The 27011-nt window shown below is 38.3% G+C and overlaps 1 protein-coding gene and 1 pseudogene across 33 annotated transcripts in view; one reads left to right on the forward strand and one right to left on the reverse strand.

Moving 5' to 3' along the window:
- Positions 1 to 27011, forward strand: part of NRXN1 (neurexin 1) — a 1120317-nt gene that overhangs the window by 263815 nt on the left and 829491 nt on the right. The window lies entirely within an intron of this gene.
- LOC131765724 (protein mago nashi homolog pseudogene) lies at positions 24676 to 24982 on the reverse strand (annotated as a pseudogene).

Raw genomic sequence — 27011 nt, forward strand, 5'->3', positions numbered from 1 at the left:
ACCAATCATTAATGATTTTAAAACATTGTATAGACATTCTTAGATTTTGCTAAACTTCTGCAATGTTTTTATAACAACTCTTGTCCACCTGTCAGGCATGACAGAACCAACTGGTATATGTTTCAAAGCAGCTGTTAATGGCAGCATCTGATTGAAAGTTCTGCAGTAGATGTACAAGGAAGTACAAGTTAAGCAGCACTGCTGCAGAATACAAATACCCTTTATTAGTGACTTCTGGCTGCCTTGGCTTCTAACCCCCATGGCAGACAGTACAATTCCCAGACATTATTTGCTCAGCATTAGATTTGGACTTTTGATTTCTGAATTCTGGGCATGGTGCTGAACTAATTTTTCTTTATTTTGTCTAGGCTGTCAAATTTTGACACTGGATGGTCATGTTAATTTCCCATTTCTTCCCCAAAGCAGATGCCCAGATTTTTCAGAGTTTCATGGCAATAATTTTTGAAGGCTTTACAAAAGTATAAATTTTCTTTATCATTATAATAAGGCTTGACAAATGGTCCTAAAGGATCAGGTAGAATTTCCTTGTAGCTGAGTGAGTTGGTTGTAATCAGGCTGTTTCCAGGCAATGTGTCCCATGGTTACTGGTTTCTTAATGTATCCAAAGCTGGAATATCATTCTGCAAAGGGGTGAGAAACCTTGGGAAAATAAATACAGGGAAAGTGATTTCTCACTTCACCTCTTTTAAACACACCACTCTGTGAATTGTTTTTGACTACATTTGAGTTTACAAAAATGTATACTATTTCTACGAATAAGACACCCAGAGAAACCAGACTTTGTCCCAGAAGACTGATGTTAGTGCATTAGAGAGACAGCAGGTTTCCTTGCTGGAGATTAGAGGAATGTCTGTGATTGAGTTGGATAACCCATCTCTGATCCTATAGGCTTGCTTTGGCCTGTTGCTTAACTGCAGATTTTAAGGGCTGCTTTCTAGAATTGGAAGAGATACCTTTGGTGCTCTCTAAAGCATAGATACCTGAGTGGCGGTGTGGAAAAGGGGCGTCTCTAAAGCAGAACCCAGAAACCATAGCTTTATCCCCCAGCATTGCCAAAGCCTCATAACTTGATGTGAAAGAACAATTTATATTTTTTTCTCTACCTGTTTTTAGGAAAACATGAGTTGTTAACACTTGCCACATACTTTATTTTCCAGGAAGCTGGATAGCTGAGACCATGTCCTGAAAATTCCAACAGAAGTTCTGGTCTTCAAGTTCAGGCTACTTGTGAATGTGTGTTGTTGTTGTTTGTGGTGGTTGTTGCTTTGCCAGCTGAGATTCCTGAATCCACATGCATTGTGGGAATTGGATAAGGGTGCAGCTGAAGGGTGTGAAGCTGAGGGAGCTGTGAACTCTCAATATGTGAGTCTCACTAGATTGTCAGTGACCCAGCTGCAGCCAGCCATCTCTCCCACGTAAACTCTCTGAGGATACTACTCATCACTGAATCCTAGAGACTTAGAGCTAGAAGTGACATTAGAGACCTCCTAGTTAAAGGCTTTTCTGTTATAAGAAAAGGAACAGAAGCCTAAATAAAATTGACTCCTTGTCTGAATTCATCTATTATTTTTTCTATTAGTTACATTTTCAAACCTCCTTATCTCTGAGCTTAATGCCCTTTTCATTTGAACATTTCACATACTTCTTACACTTGGTAAGAAATATACTGCAGAGAATTCCAAACAATGGTCTCAGCACTTCTTCTTTTGCATCAGGGAAAGAACCACATCAGATTCATGAGAAAAGGAGTTGGGTGCACATTTCTGAAAATACACAATCCCCAGGCTTGGGCAGAAATTCAGGGCAGAAATCCTGTTTAGAATTAACACAGTGTTTTTTATGATTTGTCTTTATATCAACAAATGAAAATATGATAAATTATAAACCAGAATTACACCTGATGTAATTTAACACAATTACAAATTGTAAATCTGAATTCTTCCAGTGTTTCTTTAGTGTGCAACTATATATTTGGGCATATTTAAATTAAAACAAATGTTAATTACATTCCCCTATTTGTATTACATGTATGGCCCAAAGTTAGAATGCATTAATAATGTAAATTACATTGCATAGGTAAATTCAAACAAACAACATATGAAAATCTGAATGCATTATTCAAGGAACTATTCATTTTAAGGGAATATTTGTTGTTTAGAAAATACATTTATCGTAGCATTTTAATACATTCAGAGATTTCCTGCTCTACTGTACTATGACCTTCTCAAGGGCAGGAGCTATTTTCTATTCATATTTTTGTCCCCAGTGCCTTAGCACAGTGCCAGAAATCTAGTAGTCATTACATTAATGTTCACTGAATTGTCTGATAGAAATCCTCTCTGCCAAATAAAAATCTAGAAGGACAAATTGATTTGGTAAGCATTTTTGGAAAATGTGTGCTACAACGTTACCCAAAATACTAGGTACTTTAGATTTTAAAATTCATTCATTCATTCTGCCATCAAGTTTACAATTTAATTAGGGGAGAAGATGTAAAAATCATTGATTACAGTACAAGATGCTAAGTGGGATAATAAAGATGTATTATTGTGTGAAACCAATTAAACCAGTACATTAAAAAATATATACAAATACAACTGAACAACTTAGGGCATTTGTAAACTTAGTATTTAAGGCAGATACTATTAAAATGCCCATGCATTTTTCCCCATGGCTGTGAGGGCTGTGCCATCTCTCAAGTTTGACTAGTTAGGGCCTAAACAAATTCCCTGGACTACTGCCTTCCGCATTTGGGGCTCCTTGAAATTAACTAATGTAGTTGCCCAAATTCTCACGATAGTCAAAATCAGAAGGCTTTCATCTAGTCATATTTGAGATATTTCATTAACTTTACTTTCACTCAAATGTTTTTCAGTGGCTTTCCCATCTTTGAAATGGCTTGGTATGGATAAAGGTGTTGGTTCATTCCTCTAGACAAATCTCCAAATACGGTTTGTTTTATTCAGTTATGACTTTCACTTATTAGTATATTGCTAAGTGTTTAGTAGTGCTGTACTTTCTACCCTGCCCAGTATGAGGGCCCTTATAATCTGCATATCTGCACTGGAGAAACAACGCAGTCCCAATAATTGACCCTACTTGGTGACCACGGTGACCAGTTTTTGTGGAGCTTATCTACCTGTGAGAGTTTATCCAAAAGAAATGCCCTCAAAATGTTCATACGTGGGGGTAGGCAGCAACAAACCATGTTATGCTGATGTCATTTCATTCTGTGTGAGATTAATTCCAACATACTCCATCATTAACACTACAAGTATTGTGGAGCTTTTAAATCCTGAAGCCTTGTTTGGTTACTTAGGACACCTGTAACCCTGTTTTGCCAACTCCCCCCACCTACCCATGTGAATTTTTCTGCCCTCTGTAGTTGCTTCACTGAAGGATGCTGCCAATCACTGGGGAGGGAGTTTTTTAAAAATGAAAATTTGGGGGGCTTTCTTCTGAGATTCAGTATTTTAGAATTGGCCAGGTTATGCATTTGTTTTCTGTTTATTTTAAAATTTAATTTTATTTATATTTTTTACAGCAGGTTCTTATTAGTCACCAATTTTATACACATCAGTATATACATGTCAATCCCAATCTCCCAATGCATCACACCCCCACCCCCACCCCTGCCGCTTTCACCCGCTGTTGTCCATACGTTTGTTCTCTACATCTGTGTCTCAGTTTCTGCTCTGCAAACCGGTTCATCTGTACCATTTTCTACGTTCCACATATATGCGTTAATATACGATATTTGTTTTTCTCTTTCTGACTTACTTCACTCTGTATGACAGTCTCTAGATGCATCCACGTTTCTACAAATGACCCAATTTCGTTCCTTTTTATGGATAAGTAGTATTCCATGGTATATATGTCCCACATCTTCTTTATCCACTCGTCTGTTGATGGGCATTTAGGTTGCTTCCATGACCTGGCTATTGTAAATAGTGCTGCAATGAACATTGGGGTGCATGTGTCTTTTTGAATTATGCTTTTCTCTAGGTATATGCCCAGTAGTGGGATTGCTGGATCATATGGTAATTCTATTTTTAGTTCTTTAGGGAACCTCCATACTGGTTCTCCATAGTGGCTGTATCAATTTACATTCCCACCAACAGGTCAAGAGGGTTCCCTTTCCTCCACACCCTCTCCATCATTTGTTGTTTGTAGATTTTCTGATGATGCCCATTCTAACCGGTATGAGGTGATAGATACCTCATTGTAGTTTTGATTTGCATTTCTCTAACAATTAGTGATGTTCAGCAGCTTTTCAAGTGCCTCTTGGCCATCTGTATGTCTTCTTTGGAGAAAAGTCTATTTAGGTCTTCTGTGCATTTTTGGATTGAGTAGTTTGTTTTTTTAATATTGAGCTGCATAAGCTGTTTATATATTTTGGAGATTAATCCTTTGTCCGTTGATTTGTTAGCAAATATTTTCTCCCATTCTGAGGGTTGTCTTCTTGTCTTGTTTATGGTTTCCTTTGCTGTGCAAAAGCTTTTACGTTTCATTAGGTCCCATTTGTTTATTTTTATTTCCATTACTCTAGGAGATGGATCAAAAAATATCTTGCTGTGATTTATGTCAAAGAGTCTTCTTCCTATGTTTTCCTCTAAGAGTTTTATAGTGCCCAGTCTTACATTTAGGTCTCTAATCCATTTTGAGTTTATTTTTGTGTATGGTGTTGGGAGTGTTCTAATTTCATTCTTTTACATGTAGCTGTCCAGTTTTCCCAGCACCACTTATTGAAGAGATTGTCTTTTCTCCAATGTATATCCTTGCCTGCTTTGTCATAGATTAGTTGACCATAGGTGCGTGGGTTTATCTCTGGGCTTTCCATCCTATTCTATTGATCTATATTTCTGTTTTTGTGCCAGTGCCATATTGTCTTGATTACTGTAGCTTTGCAATATAGTCTGAAATAAGGGAGTCTGATTCCTCCAGCTCCGTTTTTTTCACTCAAGACTGCTTTGGCTATTTGGGATCTTTTGTGTCTCCATACAAATTTTAAGATTTTCTGTTCTAGTTCTGTAAAAAACGCCATTGGTAATTTGATAGGGATTGCGTTGAATCTGTAGATTGCTTTGGGTAGTATAGTCATTTTCACAATATTGATTCTTCCAATCCAAGAACATGGTATATGTCTCCATCTGTTTGTATCATCTTTAATTTCTTTCATCAGTGTCTTATAGTTTGCTGATTACAGTACTTTTGTCTCCTTAGGTAGATTTATTCCTGGGTATTTTATTCTTTTTGTTGCACTGGTAAATGGGAATGTTTCCTTAATTTCTCTTTCAGATTTTTCATCATTAGTGTATAGGAATGCAAGAGATTTCTGTACATTAGTTTTGTATCCTGCTACTTTACCAAATTCATTGATTAGCTGTAGTAGTTTTCTGGTGGCATCTTTAGGATTCTCTATGTATAATGTCATATCATCTGCAAACACTGACAGTTTTACTTCTTCTTTTCCAATTTGTATTCCTTTTATTTCTTTTTCTTCTCTGATTGCCGTGGCTAGGACTTCCAAAACTGTGTTGAATAATCGGTTGAATAATAGTGGTAAGAGTGGATATCCTTGTCTTTTGCCTGATATTAGAGGAAATGCTGTCAGTTTTTCACCATTGAGGATGATGTTTGCTGTGGGTTTGTCATATATGGCCTTTATTATCTTGTGGTAGGTTCCCTCTATGCCTACTTTCTGCAGAGTTTTTATCATAAATGGGTGTTGAATTTTGTCAGAAGCTTTTTCTGCATCAATTGAGATGATCATATGGTTTTTATTCTTCAGTTTGTTAATATGGTGTATCACATTGATTGATTTACGTATATTGAAGTTTCCTTGAATCCCTGAGATAAATCCCACTTGTTCATAGTGTGTATGATCCTTTTAATGTGCTGTTGGATTCTGTTTGCTAGTATTTTGTTGAGGATTTTTGCATCTATATTCATCAGTGATATTGGTCTGTAATTTTCTTTTTTTGTGTTATCTTTGTCTGGTTTTGGTATCAGGGTGATGGTGGCCTCATAGAATGAGTTTGGGAGTTTTCCTTCTTTTGCAATCTTTTGGAAGAGTTTGAGAAGGATGGGTGTTACCACTTTTCTAAATGTCTGATAGAATTCACCTGTGAAGCCATCTGGTCCTGTACTTTTGTTTGTTTGGAAGATTTTTTTTTTTTTTTTTTTTTTTTTTTTTTTTTTTTTTTTTTTTTTTTTTTTTTGTGGTACGCGGGCCTCTCACTGTTGTGGCCTCTCCCGTTGCGGAGCACAGGCTCCGGACGCGCAGGCCCAGCGGCCATGGCTCACGGGCCCAGCCGCTCCGCGGCACGTGGGATCCTCCCGGACCAGGGCACGAACCCGTGTCTCCTGCATCGGCAGGCGGACTCTCAACCACTGCGCCACCAGGGAAGCCCGAAGATTTTTTAATCACAGTTTCAATTTCATTCCTTGTGATTGGTTGATTCATATTTTCTATTTCTTCCTGGTTCAGCCTTGAAAGGTTATACCTTTCTAAGAATTTGTCCATTTCTTCCAGGTTGTCCATTTTATTGGCATAGAATTGCTTGTAGTAGTCTCTTAGGATGCTTTGTATTCCTGTGGTGTCTGTTGTAACTTCTTTTTCATTTCTAATTTTATTGATTTGAGGCCTCACCCTCTTTTTCTTTTTCTTTTTTTTTTTTTTTTTTTTTTTTTGCGGTACGTGGGCCTCTCACGGTTGTGGCCTTTCCCATTGCGGAGCACAGGCTCCAGACGTGCCGACTCAGTGACCATGGCTCACGGGTCCAGCCGCTCCACGTCATGTGGCATCTTTCCAGACCGGGGCACGAACCCATGTCCCCTGCATCGGCAGGCAAACTCTCAACCACTGCGCCACCAGGGAAGCCCCCTCTTTTTCTTGATCAGTCTGGCTAATGGTTCATCAATTTTGTTTATCTTCTCAAAGAACCAGCTTTTAGTTTTATTTATCTTTCCTATTGTTTTCTTTGTTTCTATTTCATTTATTTCTGCTCTGATCTTGATGATTTCTTTCCTTCTGCTAACTTTGGGTTTTGTTCACTCTTCTTTCTCTAGTTCCTTTAGGTGTAACATTAGATTGTTTATTTGAGATTTTTCTTATTTCTTGAGATAGGCTTGTATAGCTATACACTTCCCTCTTAGAACTGCTTTTGCTGCATCCCATTGGTTTTGGGTCATCATGTTTTCATTGTCATTTGTGTCTCGGTATTTTTTGATTTCCTCTTTGATTTCTTCAGTGATTTCTTGATTATTCAGTAACGTATTGTTTAGCCTCCATGTGTTTTGTTTTGTTTTTTTCCCTGTAATTCATTTCTAATCTCATAGCATTGTGGTCAGAAAATATGCTTAACATGTTTCAATTTTCTTAAATTTACCATGGCTTGATTTGTGACCCAAGATATGATCTATCCTGGAGAATGTTCCATGCACACTTGAGAAGAAAGTGTAATCTGCTGTTTTTGGATGGAATGTCCTGTAAATATCAATTAAATCTATCTGGTCTATTGTGTCATTTAAAGCTTGTGTTTCCTTATTAATTTTCATTTTGGATGATCTGTCCATTGGTGTATGTGAGGTGTTAAAGTCTCCCACTATTATTGTGCTACTGTCGATTTCCTCTTTTACGGCTCTTAGCAGTTGCATAATGTATTGAGGTGCTCCTATGTTGAGTGCATATATATTTAGAATTGTTATATCTTCTTCTTGGATTGATCCCTTGATCATTATGTAGTGTCCTTCCTTGTCTCTTGTAACATTCTTTATTTTAAAGTCTATTTTATCTGATATGAGTATTGTTACCCCAGCTTTCTTTTGATTTCCATTTGCATGGAATATCTTTTTCCATCCCCTAACTTTCAGTCTCTGTATGTCCCTAGGTCTGAAGTAGGTCTCTTGTAGACAGCATATATATGGATCTTGTTTTTGTATCCATTCTGCAAGCCTGTGTCTTTTTGTTGGAGCATTTAATCCATTTACGTTTAAGGTAATTACCGATATGTATGTTCCTATTACCAGTTTCTTAATTGTTTTGGGTTTGTTTTTGTAGGTTCTTTTGTTCTCTTGTGTTTCCCACTTAGAGAAGTTCCTTTAGCATTTGTTGTACAGCTGATTTGGTGGTGCTGAATTCTCTTAACTTTTGCTTGTCTGTAAAGCTTTTGATTTCTCCATTGAATCTGAATGAGATCCTTGCTGGGTAGAGTAATCTTGGTTGTAGGTTCTTCCCTTTCATCACTTTAAGTATATCATGCCATTCCCTTCTGGCTTGTACAGTTTCTGCTGAGAAATCAGCTGTTAAGCTTATGGGAGTTTCCTTGTATGTTATTTGTCATTTTTCCCTTACTGCTTTCAATAATTTTTCTTTGTATTTAGTTTTATCCATTTTGATTACTGTGTGTCTTCACGTGTTTCTCATTGGGTTTATCCTGTCTGGGACTCTGTGTGCTTCCTGGACTTGGGTGGCTATTTCCTTTCCCATGTTAGGGAAGTTATTGACTACAATCTCTTCAACTATTTTCTCAGGTCCTTTCTGTCTCTGTTCTCCTTCTGGGACCCCTATACACGAATGTTGTTGCATTTAATGTTGTCCCGGAAGTCCCTTAGGCTGTCTTCATTTCTTTTCATTCTTTTTTCTTTATTCTGTTCTGCAGCAGTGAATTCCACCATTCTGTCTTCCAGGTCACTTATCCGTTCTTCTGCCTCAGGTATTCTGCTATTGATTCCTTCTAGTGTATTTTTCATTTCAGTTATTGTATCGTTCATCTCTGTTTGTTTGTTCTTTAATTCTTCTAGATCTTTGTTAAACATTTCTTGCATCCCCTCGATCTTTGCCTCCATTCTTTTTCCAAGGTCCTGGATCATCTTCACTATCTTTCTGGAAGATTGCCTATCTCCATTTCATTTAGTTGTTTTTCTTGGGTTTTATCTTGTTTCTTCATCTGGTACATAGCCCTCTGCCTTTTCATCTTGTCTGTCTTTCTGTGAATGTGGTTTTTGTTCCACAGGCTGCAGGATTGTAGTTCTTCTTTCTTCTAGGATATGCAATTTTTAAAGCAATTCTGTTGCTTCTGATATAGTGCTTCTCATATCATGATTTGAGTTCCCTCACCCCAACCCCATCCCGTCTGTGTAAGCAACACCTCAGCCCATAAATCATGGGGAAGATGCTTAGTCAAGCATGTCAAAGCCCATTTCTGTTCTTTCTGATGGATAGAAACCTCTCTTCCCTGGTTCTATGGTTCTTGAAGAAATGTGAAAGCAATATATTCTTTAAAAAGCAGTTCACTCTTATGAATCTTCTTTTAAAATGAGCATGACTGTGATTCATGACAGCCGAGAGCTTCATTGTAGCACATGACGAGCTCTAATTGTCTAATTATCTGCCCAGATACAAAAGACCAGGTCATTCAAAATTTCCTTCCTCCCCCTGGGTATAAAGACCCATGAGACTGTTAACTTTGATTTCGCATGTGATCAGTGGCAAAGAATTAATTTAAGATATTGCTGGTATACATCAATTTATCTGTCAGTACCTTTCCATTCCTATCTCACAATAGCTTCTGCTCTGTTGAGCTTCTGAAAGCTTAAAACATTCTGGCTCACTGTTTTTATTATTGTTTTCACCTGCTTCCCTCCTCCTAACCTCTCCACTCTGATGCTCAGATTTTTATGAGATTCTTACAAGAAGCATGACTGAAATACTGTGCAAGTGCCTTGCTATTTTGGATATGCAGATCTTCCAGTTGGCCCTGTCGATGCATGTAGAAGCATCATCATTCGGTGTCCTATATGCATTCTCCTCAGTCCCCCCCTCCCTCGAACTTGCATATAGGACCCGGAATGCAGTTACAGTCACCATCCTTCAGTTGGTACTAAAGCATTGTTTGGCAAGAAATCCTCTACTCCCCCCTTCCCTGGAGTGGTGATGACAAGGAAACAAGGAGAAATGAGAAAAGATAGACATGCACCTAGGAGGTGATACTTTTCCTTTCCTGGTGACAACTTGCTCTTCTTTTCATTAGGTCTGAGAGGAGTTCCCTTACCCTCTCTCTCTCCTTCTAAGGCTACATTTCCTCATGGCTAACCTAGTACAGTTATGTTACATTCCAGAAAGTTTAAGTTGTCTCTCTTTTAAAGTGAACAATTAGGGCTTCCCTGGTGGCGCGGTGGTTGAGAATCCGCCTGCCGATGCGGGAGACACGGGTTCGTGCCCTGGTCCGGGAAGATCCCACATGCCGCGGAGCAACTGAGCCCGTGAGCCATGGCCGCTGGGCCTGCGCGTCTGGAGCCTGTGCTCCGCAACGGGAGAGGCCACAACAGTGAGAGGCCCGCATACCGCAAAAAAAATAAAAATAAAAAAAAATAAAGTGAACAATTAGTGTTATGGACACAGGAAAACCTGGTAACGTCTACTAAAATGGGAGAAGGAAAGAAAGGAATTTTCCCCCCTCAAATTAAGTATTGTGCTTCAGATGCTCTACAGGATAGTTAAATTGCTTCCATGGAAAGAACCTATCTCTTGGTTGGTCAGAGTAGTTTTCATAGGAGCTGGTCTGATATCTGTTTTTTTTCCCCACAAATCTCAACTTGAGATAAGATGAAACAGGAAGTACCAGATGTCTTCTTTTTTTAAACAACAACAGTAGCAACTTATAGACAATTGAACTTTGAGGGAAGTTTCTCTGCAAATTTATAAATACATGATTAATATCTTCAGCAGGAAGTGTTACAGGTATGCTACTCTTGGGAGATGAGGGACTTATTTCCATCATATACTGAAAAGTTATGAATACAACAAATCAAGCTCTTGAACATTTTGGCAATTTAGTGATCCTGAGTGGTGTTGATGTGGTTTGATTTTCAGATTCATGACACTCATTTATTCACTCCTTCAATGTTTTTCTGAAGCACCTTTGCAGGCAATGTGTCAGAGACTCTCTATCTGTGCACACATGCTCTACAGCCTGGATGCCTGGGTTCAAGGCCGTCTACTAACAGTATGACTTTGGGCTTAGTGTTCACTGCTCTGAATCTGTTTCCTCATCTGTAAAATGTTTATAAAGATAAACATACTACCACATAGGCATTTTTGTGTATGTGTGACAGTCACGTGAGGATACCTGAAAAGGGCAAAGCAGAGTTTCTGGTACATAATAAATGTTCAATGCATGTTGCTAATTTTCACTTTTTCTGTAGCTGGAGCTAAGTTGCTAAATGATTGCCAGCCTCCAAAGACAATATTGTTTTTAAAACTCAGCTATAGAGATCATGTTTTATTGGCGCATTTAAAGTATGATTTGGTTGTCATTTGTTCAACTTGGAATTCTTTAGGAACACATTTGCTTTATGTCATATCTTCCCATAATTCCGTAGGGACAGGCTTTTTATTTTTGCTCAGTGGCTGGCACATAATAGATATTGTATATATATGTGAAAGGAAGGGAAGGAGGGAGCAGGGAGGGAGATAGTTGGTATCTTTGCTGCTTTGCATGGGCTTTTGCCTGTAAATCACTTCTTGGGCAGTGAAATAAAAGAATCCTTAGAACAGAAAGAGGCAGACTGATGTGATGATGGGGAGTGATGTTTCTTCTTAAAGCAAAAGGAAGTGCTGATGGATGTGGCCCAGTCTTAACCTTCTCTTTAGTTCTTATGTTTCCCTGGGATGTGTCACATGTCATCTCAGTGGGAGTGTCATCGGAGGGGAAAGTAGGACACTCCTAAGTTCCAAGAGGAATAAGTCAGTTGAAAATTTGTCATAATTCAATAAAAGGAGATGTCCCCTTTATTTTTTATGGCAAAATTATTCTGTGGAGGGAACAGCAGGGAAGCAGGTCACTAGTTGTTATAGGCTTTTTCATTACTCTGTATAGGAAATCTCATAACCGACTTCATAGCATGAAATATCACCTTCAATGGCAGAGTTACAAGACAAAAGTGGAGAGCTCTGACATGTGCTGGAGGAAAACTAATCTTTCTGTGCTGTACTCCTTCCTTTTCTCCCTCCACATCTTGGCTGGGAAGCAAAATTAGAAATTTGGTTCTTAGATATTAAAAGTTTTAAACTGATTAATTTTAACGCATCAAGTATTTTTTAGGCACCAGCTGTAATAATAATAATAATAATTTGAAGAGGAAGAGGAATCATTAATTAGGCTCTTATTAGTGTTAGGAATTAATTAAGCTATATATCTTATATGTATTATCCCACTTAGTAGCCATAAAAAACACTAGGGTAGTCATCGTTATTTCACAGATGGAAAAATTGAGGCCTAGAGAAATTAAATAAGAAGTGATTATTTGTAAAATAATGGATAGACCTGATCCCAGCTCTCTCTGGCCCTGCAGTTGAAAATCCATGATCCAGAGAGTGTTTTGGGCAGTCAGGAAATGAAGTAACCAGTTGAGACTAATTAATAGTAGCATCGTATAGCTTTTAATTACAGAAACTAGTCTATTCTCACAGAAACTTTGAGAAGTAGAGAATGATATTAATAATCTTTTTTTAATTAATTAATTTATTTATTTTAGTTATTTATTTTTCACGGCGCTGGGTCCTCGCTGATGTGCGCGTGGGCTTTATCCAGCTGCGGAGAGTGGGGTTGGGGGGGCCACTCCCGGCTGCGGTGGGAGGGCTTCTCACCGCTGTGGCCCCTCCCATTGCAGAGCACGGGCTCCGTGGAGGGCTCCAGAGCGCAGGCTCAGTAGTTGTGGCACACAGGCCCAGTTGCTCCTTGCCATGTGGGATCCTCCCAGACCAGGGCTCGAACCTGTGTCCCCCACATTGGCAGGCAGGCAGACTCCCAACCACTGTGCCACCAGGGAAGCCCGATATTAATAATCTTATTATAAAACTGGATAAGCTGGCCCTAAAGTAGTTTGATTTGTGGAGATTCAAAAACTGCTGAGTGTGAGTTTCATAACCATTCCATTATACTGTACAGACTCATTTTACTTTTTCGTGGCTTTTTGAAATGTCTTCTCATTTATCCAGTCATGTATTCAGTCACTCCTTAGTGCCAGACACTGAGCATACCAAAAGAGAAAGAAAAAAACAATAAGACACCTGCCTTGGCTTAAAGAAATGATAGTTCAGTGTGATGTGAGATGGTGACAGAAGCTAAACAGGTAATTAGTGTGTGATACAGTGTGATAAGGACCATGGTAATTTAATGCTAAAGCAAAAGGAAGGGGGGCTCCTAAAAGCCCTGCAGAGGTCAAAGAGGCCACTGGGAGGAAGTGATAAGGAAGAGGGTCTTAAAGAGAAGAAGCTAAGTAGCCTATTTCGTCAGGCAAGGTAGAGCAAGGGTCAGCCAGGAATAACAGCTTGTGCGAAAGCTCTAAAGAAATGACTTGTGCTATTTAGAGAAGTGCACATAATGCTGCAGGACAAGAGCTGGGCTAGAAAGGAGGAAGGGGTCAGAGGATGGGGAAAGGTCTAGAAAGCTAGGAAACGTCAGAACAGAAGTGGTAGCCTTCTCTATCTTGCTGAGAAGTTTGGACTTTACTGGAAAGTGGATGGAGAGACACTGAAGGACTTAACAAGGGCATATGACAGAATCGGGCTTGCATTCTCGAAGATCACTCAGCAAGCAAGGTAGAGAATTAGTTGGTTGGTTGAGGTCATGGTTAGTAGAATAGGACCAGAGGTGGGAATATCAGTTGAGAGGATGTTGAGTGAGATAAAAGTTTCAGAGACTGGGACAATGTGAATAAATAGAGGTACTGGCTCTGAGCAGAGAATCTCAGTTCCAGGTAAGGCAGCCGTGGAAGGACATGTCATATTACACATGCCCCATCCACCCGGCCTACCCACCCTGCCTTAGAGATTTGATGTCCCCATCAGTCCCCCCACATATGCACACACAATTGAAACTCACTGCTACGATGGGTTACAGGATTTTTTTTTTTTTTTTTGAAGTGTGGGATCTGAGATACGTATTTAGGGATTCTCAGAGATGTTTTTTAAAGACAGGATGTAGAGGTGAGGGTGGGTATGATAAGAGTGCATGGTGGCTTAACAAGATAGGAGCTGCAGAAGAAGAGGTGATTTGAGTGGGGAGAGCTGCCTCACAGTCCAGCAGAGGAGAGACTTCCCCTCGTTAGAGGAGTCTTCATAAAGGAGATGGGACTCTGTCCAGGTCTGAGTAATAGGTAAGATTTGACTGATAGCGTGAAGGGAAACAGAGAAGAGAGGGGCCTGAGCAGAGGCCTATAGTTGAAACAAACAATGTCTGACCACCACCCTTTCCGTATGCCAGAAACTACAAGATCCATTCTCTGAATTTACAGAGGCTGGGTTCTCTGGACTCTCTCATGCTGATGAAAAGATGTGTTGAAACTTTCCTAATAACTCAGTGAAGGGACAGATCTATTTTCCAAGCTCCCAGTGGAATACTGAACATCAGCTTGAGGCCTTTGAGGAATATTGGATCATAACAATTGACGTGTTTGAGTAGTACAGGATCAGGCTGTGTGCAGGGAGATTTTTTAAAATGACCTATGTGCAGTCACCACTAAACAGAGTTTCCTGAAGCATAAACTGAGTCTATGATCTGCTTGTGCCAAAGCTGTAATTCTCCTAGAGGCAGCTTCCTGAGACTTGATAAGTGGAGAATACCTTTCCTCCAATTAACTGGTGGTGCTAGATATGCTATGGGAGTGCTCTTCACTCTGATGACCTTTATCAGTTGTTCACTAAATAAATGAAAACACAAGTCATTTAGATTGATAGTACTCAACACTGGTCAGGAAAGTTTCCAGATTAATTAACTAAACTCTTGGCCATGGTGGCCCCATCTTTGCTATCCACAGCACGAAATTGCATAAGCATATTTACCTTCATCTCCTTAACTGAAGCAAAATAGACCATAAGGGATTATTCTGAAGCTGATGATGTTCCTGACATATTAGCCCTTTCAGAACTGTGTCTTGCACTTTCACAACATGTATTATTTTCAGTGGACTTTCTTGTTCAGTCTCCCTGAATTCTTCCCAACTGTTTGCTTATCTTATCTGTTAGATTCAGTAGCTGAGATGCAGACTGATTGATATTTCCTGAATCATATGCCAAGATGGTGGCAAAATTGGTGACTCGCCCCTCATCCAGTGCCTCTTGTTTTTTGCCAGTGTTCTTGACATGTGTAAGTTACCTAGATGCCCAGGCTGAGAAGATATACTCCATATGTAGAACACATCCCAAAATGTGGAACCTCAGAGCTCAGGAAGTCTCTGAGCACCAGGCTCCCATCAGGTCCGCTTCTGACTAGTCAGCAAGACATTACATGCAATGCACCGTAAGATTTACAAATTCTACTCTTAATTAAACAGGCAAACAAAGAAGGATTTGTATGAGTGGTATCATTCTTATCTTAAAATATACATACATGGGCAAAGTGTGATTTAACCCCAATATTTCACTAATAATAGTGACTTGTTTATAATGAGATTTATTTATTTATTTATCTATTTATCTATTTTTACTGAAGTATAGTTGATTTGCAATATTGGGCTAGTTTCGGGGTACAACATAGTGATTCAGTTTCTTTTTCAAACATTTCATTATAGGTTAATACAAAATATTGAATATAATTCCCTGTGCCATACAGTAAATCCTTGTTTATCTATCTTATGTATAGTAGTTTGTATCTGTTAATCCCACACTCCTAATTTGTCCCTCCTCCCCTAATGAGAATTATTGAAAAGTGTTTTCCAGTTTAGAAGTAACCTGTGTACACCATTGCTGTCATATTTATGCTGTTGCCAAGAATTAATGATTGCTTTTTATTTTTGGTTTGAAGATAATCCTCATGCTAATTAATAACTTAGAAACCCTTGTGCATTGTTTTCTCATATGTTCCCTTGGGCCATAATCATTTTATGGGATGAAAATCTGACTCACCAGTCGCCCTAGTAAATTAGTTCCAAACTGCCTTGGAAAGAATCCTCGTGCTAGAATAGACCACACTCATATTACCTGATGGTCTTGGAAGCATAGCTTTGTGATTAGTTTGGTGAAGATAGATGTGTGAGAACTCTCAAAAGTGATTTTTCTTTTAGTTTTTATTTTCTGACGTGAAGTTGATGTGCACGACCAGTGTGGACAAAAGGGAGGGAAAAAAGACCATATTACTCTGGAAAGTGAAACAGAGAAGCATCAAAGAATACCACCAACCTAATTCATTTCTGGGGGGAAAAAAAGCCAGAATAATGGTTATTTAAAAATAACTCATAAGAAAGAAGATATAATCAACCTTTGTTTCTTGCTCTTTAATGAATAATATTCCAGTGCATTAACTGTTAGATAAGTCCTTTAGGTTTCGTTAGCATCTACATTTGGTCTTTTAGCTAATTAACCTTGGTAACTAGAGAGTCAGCCATTAAGTAAACATTGGCCGTTCTAAGCATCAAAGTTGCCACTTTGCCATGAAATGACATGAAGCATAAGGAAAAGAGTAACCAACATACTTGAATCTAGTCCCATCAAAGACTGTCAATGCTTGGGCACCATTTTAGTGATGAGATAATTGGTAGCTTTGACTGGTATTACTACACCATATTAGGGTATTACTCATATTACTAAACAATATTTAATTAAGTGCTTTAATGAGAACTTTTTAAATAGGGATATATTGTGTGTAATGAGAGAGATGAGACTTATTCTCTGTTTCTTTAGTTTTATTTGCTCATGCCACAGTCTGTCTGGTTACAAAATCATTATCAATTTGCTCTTCTTTTCTTTCTGTACTATTTCTTTCCCATACTCTTTTTTGTTCTCTTCCCCCTTTTTTTTAACATCTTTATTGGAGTATAATTGCTTTACAATGGTGTATTAGTTTCTGCTATATAACAAAGTGAATCAGTTATACATATACATATGTTTCCATATCTCTTCCCTCTTGCATCTCCCTCTCTCCCACCCTCCCTATCCCACCCCTCTAGGTGGTCACAAAGCACCGAGCTGATCTCCCTGTGCTATGCAGCTGCTTCCCACTAGCTATCTATTTTACGTTTGGTAGTGTATATATGTCCATGCCACTCTCTCACTTTGTCACAGCTTACCCTTCCCCTTTTTTTACTGATTCTATAATTGTTCCTGCTTAACTTATGTACTTGAACCTGAAAGGAGGGTTCCATAATTTTTGTGGAATCCTGTAGTTGGTTACTCAAGATGCTTCTATGCACATTTGAGAGTCACTATTTTTCTCCACATTACTAACACTTTAATACAGAAATCCTGTCATTCAGGAGGAAAAAGATTGACTTCAGTGTGTCCCCAAGAAAACCATCCCGTTTAAAGACAAACAGGCTTTCTCACATTAGTATGCTGTGCTTTTTCTCTTTAAAGCATTCTTTTGCCACAGAAACACGGCCATTTTTCAGACTTCCAGCTAAAGATTAGGCTTTCAGTTTTAACACATAAATACCCAACAGGTATGGATTATTTTTACAATGACATAATATTTATTGATTTTATTAGGAACAAACCAAAAACTGCTCTAAGGAGGAAAGTAAAAAAAGTAGCTATAATTCCAACACTGCTAAATCTTGATTTGATGTCCTAATCTTTTTATGTGTAGAATATAAACCAAAAAAAATTGAGATCATGTTGATCTTAACATATCAGAATATTTTTCTATTCCACTATCATTTAAAAAAAATTAACTTCCTATTCTTTATTAATAGACTTACTATTTTACTACTGTTGGATATTTAGGTTTTCTCTAAAGCTTTGCCTTTCTAAATAATCCTACAATGAACACCTTTGTGCAGAAAACAGTGTTTCTTTAGGTTGATTTCCTGATGTAAATTAATAGGACAAAGTGTATGAACTTTTTCACGCTCTTGATAAATATCTCTTAATAGAACGTCGAAAGTGACTGTATTTATTTGTTTAGTAGAGTCAGTGTTTTTCTTTTCATTCTGTTTGAGCTCTTTCTAAATAAACGCAGTTTAAATGTGGTACTTAAATGATCATAATTTCTATACTAGCATCCAGAATGCACTCTGCTTTACTTTGAGCTTCCCTGTCACCCCTGTATTTGTGATATGGGAAGTTATATGCTTATAATTTTATTTTAGATGAAGCCATACCTAAAGAATAGGGGTGACAGACTCATGATGGATGATTTGGCCAGCCTCCATTCCCTCATTGCTAAGGAGATAGACAATACTAGAGAAAGATCCCCATGGGAAGGAAAGAGATTATAGCAAAAGGAAGTGCAAAGAAAAGCCTTGCGGGTTTTATACAGATACCCAGCTCACAATTCTCACAATTCAGAGTCTCTTCATAACATTTAGCAAGACAAATTAAGTAGGCCTGTTCTTTCTTATCTCACCCCCATTCTATTCCTTGCTGTCCCTCTAGATACTTTTTTGTCACTTCTTTCACATCAAAAGTGACCTTGATTTCCATTTTATCCTGATTTTACTGCATATAAATGTAGTATATTAGAATAAAGGCAGCCTCAATGCATGATTCAGCTCCCGTCCAGAGCTTAGGAAAGCCCCAGAAATCTTCACAGACTGATTTGGCCTAGGATTTAAGAACAATTGAATTATTTCTATCATTGTTGTTATTGTTAGCTTAAATATATAATGTGGCCCAATTTGAGTATATCTGATTTTCCTCAGGGGATTAAAAACATTCTTTTTCCTCAGAGGAAGCAAGAATATCTTGCTTTCCTCCTGGTTTAAAACCCAACATTTTATGAGTCTTCATTGGACCTAGAATCAAATGCTAAACCTAGTTACAATAGGTAATGAAGATTAATCCTATCATTTTTGGATCACAGACTCTTAAAGGCCAGTGGGTTTTACCATCTGAAGGGAAAGAGAAACAGTTTCTTAGGAAAGAGCTTGGTACTTCAAAATGAAACTCTCTGGTTTTGTGTTTGGTTTGTGGTAAATGAGATACAGAATGTCTGAACATGCCTTACCAAATTTTGTGCTCACAAACTGGATTCAAAAGGAAGGGCAGGAAGTAGTCATCCGTTTTATAGATGAGGAAATGAAGACTCCAAAGATTAAGTGACTTTATTAAGGGTCACATAACTAGAAGTGGAGGTGAGATTTCTTGGCTAGTTTTATTTGGACTGTATCATACTATATAAAGTGAACAGGCTATAATGAAGTTTATAATCACCTAAAATATGACTGCATTGGGATGTTATCAGGAAGGCTGCAGCTGGGAGACAGAAAAATAAGCAAACTGGTCAAGGAGAGGATGAATATGAGTGTGAAGAAACAGGGAAGAGATTTTCCACTGATCTGAGACTAGGTCGATGCCAGAAAGGTTAGGGTTGATCTGCATCAATGGGAGATACTAGTGAAAGTTAACTGGTGCAAGACAGAAAATGCTTCAGACAATCATTATGTGGCCTGAACCTTCACAATCAAGATAGAGACTGACAATTTTGAAGTGACTTGTGAAATGGGATCAATGTTTTTAAAATGTGTTGTGTTCAATAAATGTCTGACTTTTCAGTAGAAAATAAATTCTAGTTTCTATATAAAAACAACTTGACATTTTTCAGTAATACTTTTTAATGAACATTGCTCTAAGCTATAATATAATGAAATTTGCTTAAAAGTAGAACAGGCTGGTAATACTTGGCAGAACAAAGAGGCATATGGTAAAACAGTTGTGATTTGTTGGCGAAGGCTTTCAATTTCTGGAAAGCTAGAGGCTTTTGGCATAGTGGACTGCATCCTGATAATTCAGTCCCAAAAAGGAACCATAGCAAAACAATATGCTTAGATTACAGTAGCCTGATATATCTTTAAAGCATTTTTCCCTTTGAATTTATGGTTATAAATGCAAGCTGTGTTCATATTGCAAAGTGAAATAGACAATTGAGGAAATTTTCCATATAATTCATATTCCATACCATTTTATATGACATATAGAAAACTGTGGCATTTCAAAGGCAAGGAATTGGGCTTCCCTGGTGGCGCAGTGGTTGAGAATCCTCCTGCCGATGCAGGGGACGCGGGTTCATGCCCCGGTCCGGGAAGATCCCACATGCCGCGGAGCGGCTGGGCCCGTGAGCCATGGCCGCTGAGCCTGCGCGTCCGGAGCCTGTGCTCCGCAACGGGAGAGGCCACAACAGTGAGAGGCCCGCGTACCACAAAAAAAAAAAAAAAAAAAAAGGCAAGGAATTGATTGGGGAAAGAAAGCAATTGATTCTCCTTCTCACTTTGTGTTAGTAAGTGTAATATATTGAATTTAGTCTCCGTCAAATTTAACTATTTTTTTCAGTATTATTTTACTATGGTAAGAATACTTACATGAGATTTATCCTTTTAACAGATGTTTAAGTGTACAAGATAATAACATTAGCTATAAACTTATTTTTAATAAATAAAAAGAGAACGTGTATATATGTAAGGTGAACTAGGAGCATACTGTGATAGTAAAATCACTTAGAAGTGAGATCAATATCTAATCAGAAAATCAGTGATCCCACAAGTAGGCCTGATTATCAAAACACCAAATGGCATTGCCTTTGTCTTTTTATAGGGAACAGGCTATTTTTGTTTTTATAATTTAAGAAATCTCAAATGAACAGTGAATGAATCACCTATCCATTTTCCTTTCATGGCATACTAATTCAATATGTTTATAAAAGCCAGTTATTTTCCTGTAGTATTATTTTATTCTTCAACTAAACCAGTACATTAATGCCTTTAGGAATTCCCCCTAACCCTCAACTTGTCATCATGAATTTATTGAAAGGTAGCAAATGGTAAAATAACGAGCAGCCAAATGGCTTCCTTTCGGTTTCACTAATTTATGTTTGTGGCTTGTCAGTCATACTCTATACACAGCTAGAAATTTGCGGCTGAGAAAAAAATTCTCCCACTTAGGGATTACCTTGTCAGACTGCATGGAACATGATACAAGCATTTTATTCTTTTTATTCCCCTACCTCATCAGTCTTACAAAGTTTTCTGAAAACATGCAGTTTTTCTTCCTTTTACCTTTTTGGGTACTTATTTCCTTCCCTTTTCAGGTAATCTCTTCTTGTAACAGCCTTAGGAGAGAGATAAGAAGAGAAAAGATAACCGGAAATGTTCATAGTAATGCTGCTAATAATAATAGTCGATCATGTGAAGCTGGTTTGTAAGTGGGTAATGGAGAGGCTGAGGTTTTGCTGCCAGGCTGGACTGCAAATCAAGATGTACATGAGAGGGATTAGTTATTTGTAGACTCTTGTGACACTGTCGTCTTCTTTTCTCCTTTTGTGTTGGCCATAATGGAGAGGCATCTTGGCATCTTATTTTGTTTTTGCCGGGAGCCTTCTCTGTTCAACATGCTTAACGCGTCTAATCCCCATTGTGATTTCCTCAAAACCTGTTCCTCTCCTGTATAGATATATAAAATCATGGGACTTATACCATCTCAGCCTTATTTTATTCTCTTCTCTTATTTTTGTTCCACAATCTTAGCCATCTTGAAAACCCTAACAGAATCGTTTTCCCCCCAAATATTAAAGGCAGAGGCAAGAAACTTTACATATGTTTCACCAAGTTCAAATAATACTAAATCTCTAGACTTTTGAAGCATATGAGTAAATTAACAGCAAGATTAAATAACGATGCTTTTTGGGTATGTACTTTTTTCCTCAGATGAAGTGTAATAAATAAACCATGTCAGTTATAATAGGATTCAGCTGAATAGTATTTCTATGAAGAGCATACCAAGTAAAGATGGTTTTTAAATTGGAATTAAATGCATCTAATTAGCAACTATTAAATTGCTTAAGTTGTGGGCAGTTTTAAGGAACACGGACTCATTTGTCTCACATGTTTAAACAAATCGTAGAGGATTAGAAATCACTAAATTATTACAGAGTCTTTCTAGTCTTCAAAAGATGCTAAGTGTTGCAGCAATCTCTGAATTGTCAATGCCTCTGGATCCTGGAATAAAATAAAATGGATGCCTTGGAAAAACCTGCTATTTGTTCACTCTTATCGTGGTGTTGTATTTAATAGGCTTTTAGTTGAATACACATAATGGGGAGAAATCTGTTCTGAAATTTAAATTAATGAAAGCTTTTCAAAGTGGCTTCCAAATAAAAAATTTAGGCTTCTTTTCAGAGGATGGATAAGGATGGGAATTCTAATTACCCACACAATGTAGATTGCTTCATGATTCATCTCTGCAAGTCAGCAGTTTGAAATCCTATAGTTAGCATTGGGTGCTCTCCAGTAAGATTTTATGAACATCAGCTTGGTATTTGGCAGAAATACAATGTCAGTTGTCCAGACATCATTTTTCTCAATGAGCACATGTTTATGTGTTAAATAATCACAGAACCAAATCAATTACAGTTTTATTTCCATTGACAGAGGTTAATACCCTGTGAGGTATATTTACATCATCAGAAGGCTAAGCATTGTGAACCTTGGAGGAAAGGAATAATTTTACAAATAGAGATGATAGGCAGGCCAAAGAATTGTTGTTTCTTGAGGATTTGTATGCTCTTTTACCTTTTTTTTTTTGGACGGTACTTGGGACTCTCACTGTTGTGGCCTCTCCCGTTGCGGAGCACAGGCTCCAGACGCGCAGACTCAGCGGCCATGGCTCACAGGCCCGCGGCATGTGGGATCTTCCCGGACCGGGGCACAAACCCGTGTCCCCTGCATCAGCAGGCGGACTCTCAACCACTGCGCCACCAGGGAAGCCCTACCTATTTTTAATTTACCTGAGTTTATGTTTTTGGCTTACTTTGTAAAATAATTCAGTTGGATTAAGACTAACAGTGCTGACAAAGTGAGAGAGTGGCATGGACTTATAAATACTACCAAATGTAAAATAGATAGCTAGTGGGAAGCAGCCGCATAGCACAGGGAGATCAGCTCGGTGCTTTGTGACCACCTAGAGAGGTGGGAGAGGGATGGTGGGAGGGAGACGCAGGAGGGAGGAGATATGGGGATATATGTATATGTATAGCTGACTCAGTTTGTTATAAAGCAGAAACTAACACACCATTGTAAAGCAATTATACTCCAATAAAGATGTTAGAAAAAAAAGACTAAGTGCTAAAAGGGGCTGTTTGAGTCTGAATCAATACTTGTAACCACCTCTGTATAAACCAGTGCTTAAGAGCTTCTGTACTCAGGATAACTGTTCTGAACTGGGCAGGCTGTGTATAATTTCATTAGTAACTATGTCCTCGTTCTTACTATTTGCCAGGCACCATGCTGGGTGATACAGATTGTGCGTTGCTTTAGCTCTCAGAACAGGTTTGATGGGCCCTTCTCTTAAGCATCCTTGAGAAGTGACACCTGCAGAAAGTTTTGCTTAAGTGAGTCATCTTTCATTTGGAAAATGGCTCATTGAATTGTATGATTATTTTTTTTTCCTCTTCTTCCTGGCTAAGAGTAAGTAGGCTGTTAGAAAACTGAGGAGAGATTCTTCCACTGTCTTAATACTGGAGCCATCATTAAAACTGGGGATCATGCGTGCCTTTCCACACCTTTGCACACTCAAGGAGCACTGACCACATGCTGTTTCAAGTCCTGTACTTACAAAAGATGGTCAGTAGGGTGGAGCCTGTTTCTGCTCTGAGAATTGCAGCTTTTGCATGTTTGCTGGCAAGCTTTTGTTAATTCCCATGCAAAGCCGTGTGACTTGCACAAACAGCTGGGTTTTGCTGCTATCACTTGGAAGTTTATATCCCCCAGAGTGTATATAGACCCTACTTTGGGAGAAGATGAAATCAGGTCCTAGAGAATTCTTTCTTTGAGAGTGCACTTTGCTAACTCAGACCCACATTCAACAGAAAACACAAATTTATCCGTTCACAATTGTAAATGGATACAATAATGCTCAATGGACTAAATATTCAAGTAGTAAGCTCTTAGTTATTCAAAGCTATCAAAACACTTCTATAGATGTGATTAAACCATGCATGGGAAACATTAAATTCAAGTTAAGGCTTTCACAGGCATAGCTTTGCACAAGTAACCCATCTCTTAGAACCTTCAGGTAGACCTTAGATGCCACTTGTGCCACTGCCACCTCTCCCCTTCACTTTCTTCTTAAATCAGAATGTCTTCTTTTGTCTTACTTTCTCAAAGTGTGTTCTTATTGGGCAGCAAGAAGGAGTAAATATAACAAAGAAAGGGCCAATACCATAAGCATTATTCATGAGGGAATATGTATCCTCAATGATGCATTCTATATATTTTGCTTTAAGAAGCATAGTTATTGAATATGACATTCTGAAGATTTATTTCTTATTCTCTTTAAAGTTAGAAGGGTGAAAACTGCTTTTTTTGGTTATGTTACTTATTAAAGACAATCATTTATAGTTTATAAAAAATATTATACACAAAAATGTCTTGATAATGGTGATTAAAAGCAGCTACTCCCACACTCCTTGTGTCCACACCAATATTCAATCTAGGTTGGCTTAATCTTTTTTTTTTTTTTTTTTTTTTTTTTGCGGTACGCGGGCCTCTCACTGTTGTGGCCTCTCCCGTTGCGGAGCACAGGCTCCAGATGCGCAAGCCGAGCGGCCATGGCTCATGGGCCCAGCTGCTCCGCGGCACGTAGGATCCTCCTGGACCGGGGCACGAAGCCGTGTCCCCCGCATTGGCAGGTGGACTCTCAACCACTGCGCCACCAGGGAAACCCTAGATTGGCTTAATCTTGAAGTATAATTCAGTAAGACCAAAGACCAAACACTTCAGGTCCTGGAGAAGATAATAAAATGTTCGTAAGCCTTCTGGATCCTTGGATTGATTGACATCAATAAGGGACTCAATTTTTGATGTCATGAAGGAAATGTGTTCATCTCCAGTGATGATTTCAAGCTCCTACCGGCACCCTTAGTCAGGAGGAGGCAACAAAGCATTATCCTCTGGGAATTTCAGTGTCATCGATTATTCTCTTCACTTCTTCCATCACGCTTTTATGTACATAAACCTCTTTTCTGATCATATCAGTTTTGTAATTGTTGTTATTGGCATATCTCAATCCCATTGGGTCAGAACTCAGACTCCAGGAGTTTGAAGCCGAACTTGCCCTTGTGACCCCTGCAGTAATGCAGATAGAAGTCACTCTCTATGGCTCTGAAAACTGCTTTTAATGTCAAAGAAATCTACATTCACTTATGCTAGCTAATTAGTACTTGCATAGGTACTTTGGTGGTGGTTAGAAGAACCACTTGTGTAGCAATTTTGATGGTGATGCTAGAATGAGGAAACATTAAAGCAGAGCCAGGAACTCAAATACTGCTCAGCCAAACAGGAAAGGAATGTTTTGGTTTTCCTTTCCTTCCCTTCCCTTTCCCCTTTTTGTTCTGTTTTTCAACATCTAGTGAGCTACCTATAAGAAAAGAGCACCCAGGTTTTAAGTGCAATTTTATAATTTTTAACTAATGGTAAATAATTGAAACAAAAAATTAAAGTAAAACTCTAGGGAAACCACCCAAAAAATAAATTAAAAAATGATGGCTGGTCAGATAAGGACTCTGAATGCTATGTATGAAATTTGGCCTTAAAACAGTATAGGCTTCTGTCATTATCATCTATCATCATCATCGTCATCATCATTATTATCATCATTAATTTGTATAGAACTTGCTGACGGTAGAACATGAGCTGCGGTATCTGGTAAGATCTCCGGTCCTAACATAATGGCAGTATAGGTCACACTCCCAATGTCTACTCAGATCTTAATTCTGCATATTGACAAGGTGGAGGATCCATGTTAACAGTGACTGTCAGTGATGTTAGGAAGGAGTCTTTCATTTTAAAACCATAAATCTAAGATTGTACCTATTATCATTCCTTATTATAAACTTTTAAAATTGAACTAGTCATTTAGTTTGAGAGTGGTGGCAACTGGTATGATTAAGATGTCTCTGTTCCAGTCCTATTTCAACCATTGATTTACTGGGTAACCTTGGACAAGTTCCTTACCCTTTCTGAATCTCAGCTCCCTTATTTGTAAAATGGAAAGGTGGCTTCAGATGACCTTTAAGGTTATTTCCAGATCTTGAATATTATAATTTTACAAACTAATTCTTCTAAATTGCCAGTTAGATTGATTTCTCCACTTACAATTATTTATCTGAAGGAACCAATTTATATTCAGTCTAAAATTGTCATTTTATTCCTCTTTTTGAATCCTTTAAAGATAACCATGTTCTCTGTTATATTTGATGCAATGATGCTTTGATAGATATTTTATTTATTCTGAGCCTCTGTTTCCTCCTCCCAAATTGTTTCTGAGGCCAGACACCTGCTGAGGGTTATATACTCTCTCCTGGGAAATCTTCCAGAACAAGAATGGAATCAGGGAAGGGCATGGGATGCCAATGGGGATCGATTTCTGACCCCTTTCCTTTCTGGCAAAAAGAACAGGATTCTTTGACTTCTAGACTAACATAGATCAGGGCTTCAGAAACCAACTAGTCTAGTTTTCAATGATGCAGAATGGATTATCATGCCACATCTTCTTGCAATGGACTACTTCTGAGACAGCTTGTAGCATCTCTGGACAACTATAGCTGTAGCTGTCTCAGATAAAATATATAAATATAACCATTTTAGAAATCTAATGTATATCAACATATGTTTGATAAAATATGAGGGAAATCTGAGGATGGATTGGGAGATTTTGTAAAACATAAAATTCAGAGACCAGTTTTTCATAAAGCATCCATTCCTAGCATCACTGTCAGTATGCCTGTTTATCTTGTCTATCTGTGAGATTGAGCCATCAGGAACTTTTCTTTGTGGGACTTTCAGTGTCAGACACACTTGCTGTATTCAACTTCTGCAAAACTGAAACCAGACACTCACTGACAATAGGTGTTATCTGAAGCAATATATTGCTCAGAGAATTGAAATGTCGTATATCTGATTTGGGGGTCTCTTGACTCAACCAGTTAATTATTTTTATTGCCCTATAGGAATTTATACTTGTTAGTGGCAGATGGGACTCCAATTTTAAGCATTTGCCT

The sequence above is a fragment of the Kogia breviceps genome, chromosome 11 (genome assembly GCF_026419965.1).
Source record: "Kogia breviceps isolate mKogBre1 chromosome 11, mKogBre1 haplotype 1, whole genome shotgun sequence".
NCBI classification, from domain to species: Eukaryota; Metazoa; Chordata; class Mammalia; order Artiodactyla; family Physeteridae; genus Kogia; species Kogia breviceps.